This window comes from Mixophyes fleayi, chromosome 6 (genome assembly GCF_038048845.1).
Source record: "Mixophyes fleayi isolate aMixFle1 chromosome 6, aMixFle1.hap1, whole genome shotgun sequence".
Taxonomy (NCBI): Eukaryota; Metazoa; Chordata; class Amphibia; order Anura; family Limnodynastidae; genus Mixophyes; species Mixophyes fleayi.
The window spans coordinates 180,521,863-180,532,082 of NC_134407.1; the positions used below are offsets into that span (position 1 = coordinate 180,521,863).

Here is a 10,220-nt window from a genome sequence, read left to right on the forward strand (position 1 = left end):
GGATCAAATTTACTCCTTTTTTGTGCCTTACTCTCCTTAATGATTCCGGCCCTAGGGTTTTAAATTGTTATGCTAAAAAATAACATTACAATAACTCACAGGACCACTAAACTCCAAAACTGAATTTGTTAAGCATACTCAATGAATGCAAAAAGTGTTCCTGTTTATAAAACCCTCCTTTATAACTCTGAACTCAACTACCACCAGTTCATTTTTCTGCACCAAATTACATAGCAATCTATTCATTCTATAATATGTCACCCGATTTATAATGCCATAAATAGTTTATAATGTACATTTTAAATTAATATAATTGATTTTGTCCATTTGCTATAATCTATAGTTGTGCTTTGCAGTATAACCACTAGATGTCTCACTAGGTGTTGACAGATAACCAGTCCACTCTGTGACATTATCACCTAGCATCTGTAAATCTTGCTTACACTACTGATATATTAAACTTTTTCCTTCAAAGTGGGATTTTTGAAACCAGGTTATTGCGTGTTGCTGGTTGCTGCATGGAATATCATGTGTGGCATGAAGAAAAGGGATACAGTTATTGTGTTGTGAATATAAAGCCACCATATAGCCCCATCATGAAACCATATAGCATTATATTTGCCACTTACAGACAAAATAACAATAACAATGCTCGATTATACCTTATGACACCATATATCCACCATATGCCTCATACCACTACATAGTCCCATAATGCCAACAATGCCCCATGCTCAGCCGTTTTCATGTTGCTGAATGCTGTGAACTGCTCTCAGTGCTTGCTGTGATAGGAAGCAGTCTTAGTGCTGTGATTACAATACTACTCTGGAGTTTTCCATGTGACGTTCAGAATATTTTTTCCACCCAATTGACAGCGGGTCGTAATGTGACTTTGCATACTAGCCACCAGGCTAGTATGCAAAGCAGAGGACATTTCTTTGTTGTTAGTATACATCACCAAGACTATTGCCTGGCAGCTAATCTAAAATGTAGAACCAACTGCCTCATAGCTGACTCACAAAACAGGGTCTACAATCCATATCCTGGTGGCCAAGATACAATATAGACACAATTCCTTGGTTGTCAGTGTATAATATAGAGCCCAGTCCCTGATAAGTACAGAACTCATATATCTCTGTTCTATTTAAAGCTAATGCCACTGTCAGCCTTTGCTATTATTGGCTGAAATTTTGCAGCTAGTGAGAATTCAAAGGAGAAGAGAAAGTGAAGCATTATCAGCAAAAAAATCTCGTAGAAGCTCCAATAACTGACTGTGTTTTCATGTAGCACACAAATACTTGATAGCTTATTTGTACACTGACATTTAAAGTTGATATTTGTGTGCTACATGAACAAGCAGTCAGTATTTAACTTATGTGCAAAACAGAAAACTAATTTGCACCCCTTGCATTGTAACATGGTTTTGTCCAGGAGACTTAAATAAGAAACTTCTTAATTTAAGATCCTTAATGAACCAGGCCCATGATGTGTTTTTTTGTAAGAGAAATCACATCTACATATGTAGCAATTCAGTTTGTTAAGTGTCATGCGATTACCATTGACATATGATGTAGTGAACAGAGAAGCTTTGAAACCCAAATCATGTTCTGCCTCATGTTAAAAACCAAAAATTCAACTAAATTTCCACAAATCCTAGAAGCTAATGTCCCACAGTCAGTGATGCAATTGAAGGAGACAAATAAGGGTTTCCCAAAACTTGCAAGAATATTAAATGTGATTGTTGTGTTTGTAATAATTTTGAGATCTTAGATAAAATATCATTTTCAGAACTTTTTCATAATTTTATTTTATGTTTGGAGGAAATTGTCCATTGTTTGAAACATCTATATATATAGGTGCGGAAAATAATACCATTTTAGTGAAATTATTACTATGTCTTTTTCTATGTTGCAGAAGAGAGTTATGCTTTCATTTTAGAACCCATTACTAGATCTGTTTTTGAAAAAAAGGGCAATAAATTGGCTATAAACAGATTTGTATGCCAGCACAGCTCTTTCAGTGTTATCGCTGAGAGGAATGGTTTGAAAAAGAACATTTAAAAACTAATGTAATTATTTAAATAATTGCATTTTTGTGAGGGGCAAACTGCTATTGGGGAATTGTTTACCTTCTATCTTCACAGGCAGCCAGGCTGCAGCAGGGTCCTGGAATTGGTCAGGCCACAGGATGAGCCCACCGGCCCGATGAAGGGTTTAAAGTGAGCTGGCAGGTCACCGGTGCTTATACAGGTCCAGGGGAGACCATGATGACATTGGAACTGCTGGCTCAATGTAATAAGCTGTTCAGGATGTCAACGTGGATCTTTTAATAATATTCTGCCTTTGTCTTTTTAAATCACTTGTCTGATAGGTTTGGTTTTTATAATGTTACATTTATGCTGGAAATTGTTTGGTTTAAAGTAACTCTGTTTAGATTATGATTTTCACATAAGTCAGAATGTAACTGAAAACTTCCTAGTTCTTGAACTAAATCTAATCTTAGTAATTTTTGACATACCAGGTACTTTTCTTTTGATTAACCTCCATAACTATATGTCATTAATTAGCAGATCGGTCTTCCCATGACAAAATGTAATACATTCTTAATAGGAAACAATAGGAAACTACGGTCAGTTATATTGCATTAAAATTAGTATGCCAGCAATCTTTTGGAAATCCATTGAACTCACTTAAACGATGAAGTTAAATGTTAATTGCAACTTAATATACTATACATTTATTTATGTGGCAAATACTGGCTTTAAGTTTTGATTTACTTTACTGCATTTATTTTACTGGTACTTATAGTCCGGTTTTAGAATACTGCCCTCTGCTGCTTAACATTAAGGCAAAAGAACACTTTGTACATTGAAAAATTCACCAAATTGGCAATAACACATTCATATGTGACAACTGAAAAATTAGGTATGAAAAAAATGTACAATGAATAAAATAGCATTCGATACAGCAATAATGCCATTGAATACTTGAATAAGTGCACTTTATACTTATTTCAGCATGAACAGTTCAGTGATGTATCCCCATGGATGCAGGGTGTGCAGTGCCCTTCCTACCCTGCACCTTATACACTACATGGACAAAAGTATTCGGACACTTGACCATTACACCAATGGGGACTATAATGACATTGCATTCAAATACATATATTTTAATATGGAGTTGGTCCCCCTTTTGCAGTTATAACAGCGTCCACTCTACTTGGAAGGATTTCCACAAGATGTTGGAGCATTTCTGTGGGAATTTGTGCCCATTTATTCTGTCGAGCATTTATGAGGTCAGGCACTGATGTTGGATGAGAAGGCCTGGCTCTCAATCTCTGTTCCAGTTCATCCCAAAGGTGTGCTTTGTGCACTTGAGTACAAAGCAAGGAGTAGAAAAGGGCCTTCTCCAAATTGTTGCCACAAAGTTGGAAACATAGCATTGGCCAAAATGACTTGGTATGCTGAAGCATTGAAATTACCCTTCACTGGAGATATGGGGCCTAGCCCAAACCCTGAAACACAGCCCCATATCATTATCCCTCCTCCTCCAAACTTCACAGTTGGCATAATGCAGTCAGACAAGTAAACGTTCTCCAGGTATCCACCAAACTCAGACTTGCCCATCTGACTGCCAAACAGAGAAGTGTAATTTGTCCCTCCACAGAACAGGTTTCCACTGCTCCACGTTCCAGTGTCTTTGGGCTTTACATCACTCCATCCGACGCTTGGCATTGGTCTTGGTGATGTGAGGCTTGCACACAATGTATTAAATTAGATGTACCCCTGCTTATAGCAGGTATCTGCCCCCTATCCTTACTACTTCAGTTCCCAGGATGCCTAGGTTGACAGGGTGCTCAGGCAGGGAAGGGACTTATTCACCTCACATCTTGTTGGTCTGGCAATAATGTTAAGTAGTGGGATATTAAAATGATAAAGAGGGGCTATAAATGTAATGTGGGGGTAGTATTAGTTTAATGTGCGAGGCATTAATGTAATGTGGCTGCTGGTGTGGCTATTTATTTAATGTGAGGTCTATTTATGAATCAGAAGGTAGGGGCTATTAATTTAATATGTGGAACTCTTTATTAAATATATTGTAGGAGCTAATAATACAATTTGTCGTGTTTGTATTTAATGTAGATCTAATAATTTAAGTACAGAATTAGTTGTGATGGAAGGAGGTCTATTTATTAAATGTGGGTGTTATCAAATTTAATGTTGGTGCTGGTGTGGGGGACGGCGACTTAAAGTGTTCATTTTTTGCTGGGTTTTCATAAGAGGCAAAAGGTATCTATACTTTTCCCCCTTCATTCTAGGATCTGGACAAGCAACAACAGAGCTTATGACACAAGCATCAGCAGCTAATAAAAGCTACAAGGCAAGTAGGAGAGAGCAGCACAGTTTGCCATGTGTCCTGATTCTGCTGAGCCAGCTGGGATGTATGTCCCGATTCACACTGCTCTCACAATCTTCTGCTGCCAGCAGCTTTTACCCTCTGCAGTGTCAGGTGGCGGAGGGTTTAGTGCACTGCACTGGGCTACACAGCTTATGTTGCTGCTCAGTGATGTGAGCAGATTGTGCCATGCGCTAGTAACATCATCAGTGGGAGTCACCGGCAATCTGCACAGAGTTCCTTCCCACATGCAGCAATAGTGGTGGGAGATGCTGTGAAGACCAAAGCCCTTCTCTAGTGAATACTGCAGCAGGTAAAAAACCTCTGCGGCTGGGGGCTTGGGTCCTGTTTGACAAAAGGAGAATGATGGATTAGCATATGAGACAAGGGGAGAGAGGGGAGGGCATATGTCACATATGTTCTTCTCACCATTCTTCCACATACGAGGGGGCCCAAGCCTCTTGCACGTAGATCCAATAAATTCATATAATGTCCGTAGAACAGGTGATAGCTCTAGAGGGAAAAATTAATTTTGCAAATACACAGCCTTTGTCTGGATACTAGATGGATTGCCTCTCTCTCTAAGTTACCAGGTGAGTAGTGCAAGATCAGAACACATTTAAATTAGCAAGAAGGTCTATGGGTGGCTAAGTGGTTAGCACTTCTGCCTTACGGCACTGGGGTCATGAGTTTGATTCCCGACCATGGCCTTATCTGTGAGGAGTTTGTATGTTTGCGTTGGTTTCCTCCGGGTGCTTCGGTTTCCTCCCACACTCCAAAAATATACTGGTAGGTTTATTGACTGCTAACAAATTGACCTTGGCGTGTGTGTGTTAGGGAATTTAGACTGTAAGCCCCAATGGGGCGGGTACTGGTGTGAGTGTGTTCTCTCTACAGCGCTGCGGAATTAGCGGCGCTATATAAATAAATGTTGATGATGATGGGGCAACTTGGAAGGATGAACTTCATTTTCAAGTGGCTGCAGTGCCCAGAGAGCAACCATGCTAGAATTTTCTGTATGCTTTTAGGATGTGTTTCAGTAAGAGGTCGGTTGTTAACTGGAGGTGCAAACAAAGCACATTTGAGAGTAATTACTCAGTAAGAATATCACAACTTGCAAATTGCAACCTTTACTCACATTTTACCTCTGCTTTATAACATCCATTAAGTCTTTACAAGTAGTCAGACAACAAGAAGCTGTGATCAAGTTGTTTATCTTGTAATGGGTGCTGATTAATAGACACTGTGCATTCTTTTGCTCAGTGAAGTGAACGCAGAGTCTTAGCATGACTCCCAGACATGGCAATAAACAATTATTTTTGTTGTCACAGACACTTGGTTACAATGGCCAGAGGATACTAAAGGTTGGGTAATTCATTTCCAAAGAATTTCAACAATTCCTCCCACTGCAATGCTCTGTAGCATTTCCTGGCATGAAGGATATTATAATGTAGACGCTGCTAAGGTTATATGCACCCTGGTGCACTTTACTAGCCAAGGGGCTCCTAGAAAACCTGAGTAGTGTGGAGGTCACTGTTCACAGATTAACAGCACGTGTTCTCCGTATAGTGCTATTGACTAGCCCCCTAAAGTACATGATAAGAACCTTGCCTTCTCATGCTTTAAGTTCTTATGATATTTGTCATTCTTGTCAGAAGTTAATTTGAGAATTGAAAGGAGAGCTATGGGAGGAGATAATTGGATTATGAGGAAGGGAATAGAAAAATTGAAACTCTACTAAACTGTAATCACTGCAAGAGACATTTAAAAAACATTTAAAAAAGTTAAAACCCTATGACAAGAGTACCTTCATCCCTTAATATTTACACTTAAATTAAAAGGAATGATGAACAAATGGATAATTAGACAATTTTTTGTAAACACAAAGGGCCTGATATATCAAGGCACATATTTGCTGATTTTGAGCGTATCAAATGCAAAATCACTCTGCCCCTGCCCAGAACCGGCAGAAACGTCCGTGAACGCACTCCTGTTCCGTGCGCTTCTGAGAGCAAAGGACACTTACTACAGCCTATGATTTGGGGGAGTGAACTGGGCAGGAAGGGGCATTTTGCCGTAGTCAATGTACAGTAAGGGGATGCCAAACTTTAGCGTACTTAGCCACGTCTGAATCAAGTCCTACGCATGTCAAAGTCACTTGTTATTTTGCCATATCTCTTGCTCCAGCTAAAGGTCTAGTCTAAGTCCCAATCAGTAGTGATGACAGTCTCGTATGCATGCTGCTGTAACATGTGTTTGCAATCACGATCAACTGTAAAAAATATTTTTATGTTCAGTAGACATTGACAACATTCTAATAAATGTATTTCATGGGGTAAAAAACACTTTTTTTTATTTTAGCTGTTTTATCACAAATGCCTTTATTGTTACCATGTGATGTTAATTCAATATTTTTTTTATTTCCCTGTGCGTTCTTTTGCAAATTTATGATCCACATAGGTATTGGACAGATCCTGCAGTGTCTTGTGCAATCGAGCACAGCAGACCCACCCCCCAAATTCAACAGTGCATGTATCTTGAGATCGGTACCTTTATGAATTCGTGAGTAGACAAAGCTTAAATATGAGTGTGTAATACTGAATGTGGGTTGCCCTCAGAATACGTGCCTTGACAAATCAGGCCCAAAATGAGGAAATCCTATTTTGGACGTGAAAAATTCACAGAAGATCTCAGCAAAATGCACAAACTGTTTTATCCAGTTCTGCTCACAAAATCGCGTTTGCAACTGTTCCACAGAAATTTTATTTCTGTCTTCTGTATGTACAAGAGTGATAACCTTATTTTAAACAATAAAGTATTTCTGAAAATGCATTCCAGATATTCTACCCTCACAGTAAATGCTAAATTACTTTCCACAATACATTCTTATTTTTACAGTGTACCTTCTCTCAGGCTCACAGGCTTTGAATTCCTAAAATATTTTAGTCTCCACAAGCATTGTTCTTTCCATTGACACCTCTTTTCTTTGTTATTCTTTATACTCCATCTCTCACAGTTCTAGGCTGGCAGCAATTTATCTCCAAGTGGCTGACCTTTGTATCACAGAAAGAGATGAGAGTACAAGAAGCATCAGAGATACATAAAGAGCATTCCCTGGGAGGAATACTTAAAAGGGAATGTTCTAAAAGTGTTTTTTTTTTTTAGGCCAACAACGTACAGGCATTTATAGTATTCATAACATTGTTGAGCACTTGTTGCGTAAGTCCAGTTTCTTGGTCAAGTTATCAGCTTAGTACCATGTGGTAAAATAGATGAGTAAACAAACTTTATTATGCAGCTATAATTAACCACTTATGGAATTCTCTACCAGACTCTTCACAGCCATCAAATTTTTTAAACCACATCTTTAATAGTGTTTAACTCACTTCTTCCTATGCTGTTCACACTGATACATCCTCAGAATTGACATAAACTTCACTCCCCATACTTGCTGCTCCTTTTGTCGTAGCTGTGCCCCTTCCCCATTTTATTGTAAGCTCCTTTGTGAGCAGGGATATCCCTACTCTATGTTTTCATGTCTACATTTATTTTGTCAGCCTTGTGCCCGTTTAAGGAATTACCTGTTTACCCCATTGTCTGGCACTGCAGAGCACTGTGGGGCCTTACAAATAAAAAAATATTATAATAATAACATTAGTAATAATAATTATAACTCACAATATGGTCCCATTTTTCAGTACCTGTAATTTGAAACTATGCTGTTAATATGTCAGTGGCAATGGCATCAGTGACGTCATCAGCCAGTGCACCAATCACACACTGTCTTGTCATAACCCAACCCCCCCCACCCCTTGAGCGCCTATATGTAACAGGAGTGGAAGGCCTGGCCTGACCTGGGAGAATAGTGACGACAGGAACCCAATTAGAGCTGCAGTACTGGGTAAGTGGTGCCTGTCTGCATGTCCTCCTCAGCCTTCCCCATCTGCAAGCACCATTGCCCCAAATCAATCGGGCCAATCAGCTAAACCCCAGGCCAAGTCATCCCCATTACACCTATGCCGCCAATTAACCTACTAGTATGTTTTTGGAGTGTGGGAGGAAACCGGAGCACCCGGAGGAAACCCACGCAAACACGGGGAGAACATACAAACTCCACATAGATAAGGCCATGGTCGGGAATAAAACTCGTGAAGGTATACACAGTAACACCTGACCACATACTGTGATAGAGGTGCCACTATTCTCTGCTGGTCCAACTACTGTAGCAGGATCGGGGAGCACAGAAGCGGTGGAGGTTGTCAAGTGCACAAAACAAATGGAATCATTTTTTACATCATTTTATTTCTTGGCTTCTCACTTCACCAGAGTAGGCCAGGAAAAGACTTAAATACATGCAAGGAGCATATTAGTTGATTTCCCCTTTCCTTCTATTGCAGCTAGAAGGAAAGAGAATAACTGCCAGCCAGGTGTTGGAATATTCAAAACAGTGGACCTCACTATTACAAAGTATTTCACAATCTAGGGCAACTACGATTTCTTTACTTACATTTAATACTGATTTCATATATATTTTGGTCTGTATTTATTTATTGATATGAATCTGTTGACATCACTATTGTACTCACTATTATGTTGTAAGCTGACTAACTGTAGCCTACCTATTACTCTGCACAAGTCAGCATTTTTCAGACTCATTCGGGGTTTGTCTTTTTCTTCAGGTCATTGGTGTAATGTTTTTAGAAAACTCAGATGGAGACACACTGTAGGATGTGCAATATCATTCTTAATGTATTGGAGCTATGTGCTCAAAAAGTTTTGTTGGCAGGAGGCATGGCTATGGATAAAGTAAGTGCCCTCAAACCAGCTACCTCTTGCTCAACAGACAGGCCAGTGCTTGGTCAAGACAACATCCAGAGGATGTAGAGAAGTAAAATGGAAAGAGACCAGGCCAGTGATTAGAGGGTGTCGTAGAGGTTAAGAACAGAAGTCTATGTCATAAAAAGTGCTCATGCCACAACATATCCAAATAATATCATATAAATCAATTTATTAAAAACATAGTTAATATAACAAATTATGCCACTAAACTCAAATATGTGTATATACTGGCCTACAGCACCTGGTACTCCCAGGTGGTCTCCCATCGAAGTACTAACCAGGTCCAGCCCTGCATTGCTTTCAATATCAGATGCAATTGGGTTTGTTGAAGGTGGTATGGCTGTAGGCAATAAATAAGAATACAAAATCATCATCATCATGATCATCATCATCATCATCATTTGTTTAAATAGTGCCCCTAATTCCGCAGCGCTGTACAGAGAACACATTCACATCATTACCTGTCCCATTGCAGCTTACAGTCTAAGTTTCCTAACATACACACACTCACACAGACTAGAGTCGATTTGGTAGCTGCCAATTAACCTACTAGTATGTTTTTGGAGTGTGGGAGGAAACCGGAGCACCCAGAGGAAATCCACGCAAATACGGGGAGAACATACAAACTCCACACAAATAAGGCCGTGGTCAGGAATCGAACTCATGACCCCAGTGCTGTGAGGCAGAAGTGCTAACCACTAAGCAACCATGCTAATTAAAAAGCAGAATTGCGATTCCCAAATCTGTATGTTTCATCATTGGAACAGTTTCTTTATTATCTCTAATACAAACACACAGGACACGAGCCACCCTACCAGCAAAGGAATGCAGTTGTCATAGTGATACTTTCCCCCTGATCCTGACCCAGATTCTAATTTACATAGGTATACATAAGATTTCTTGTTTTAGTGTCACACAATATGCTGACTCAAAAATGGCAATACCTTCATACCATGTTTGCATTGACAAAAAAATACATCATACACG

At 39.4% G+C, this 10,220-nt stretch overlaps 1 pseudogene; it reads right to left on the reverse strand.

The window, feature by feature from the left end:
* Window positions 1-9,462: 9,462 nt before the first annotated feature.
* Window positions 9,463-9,581, reverse strand: LOC142095556 (5S ribosomal RNA; annotated as a pseudogene).
* Window positions 9,582-10,220: the final 639 nt, after the last annotated feature.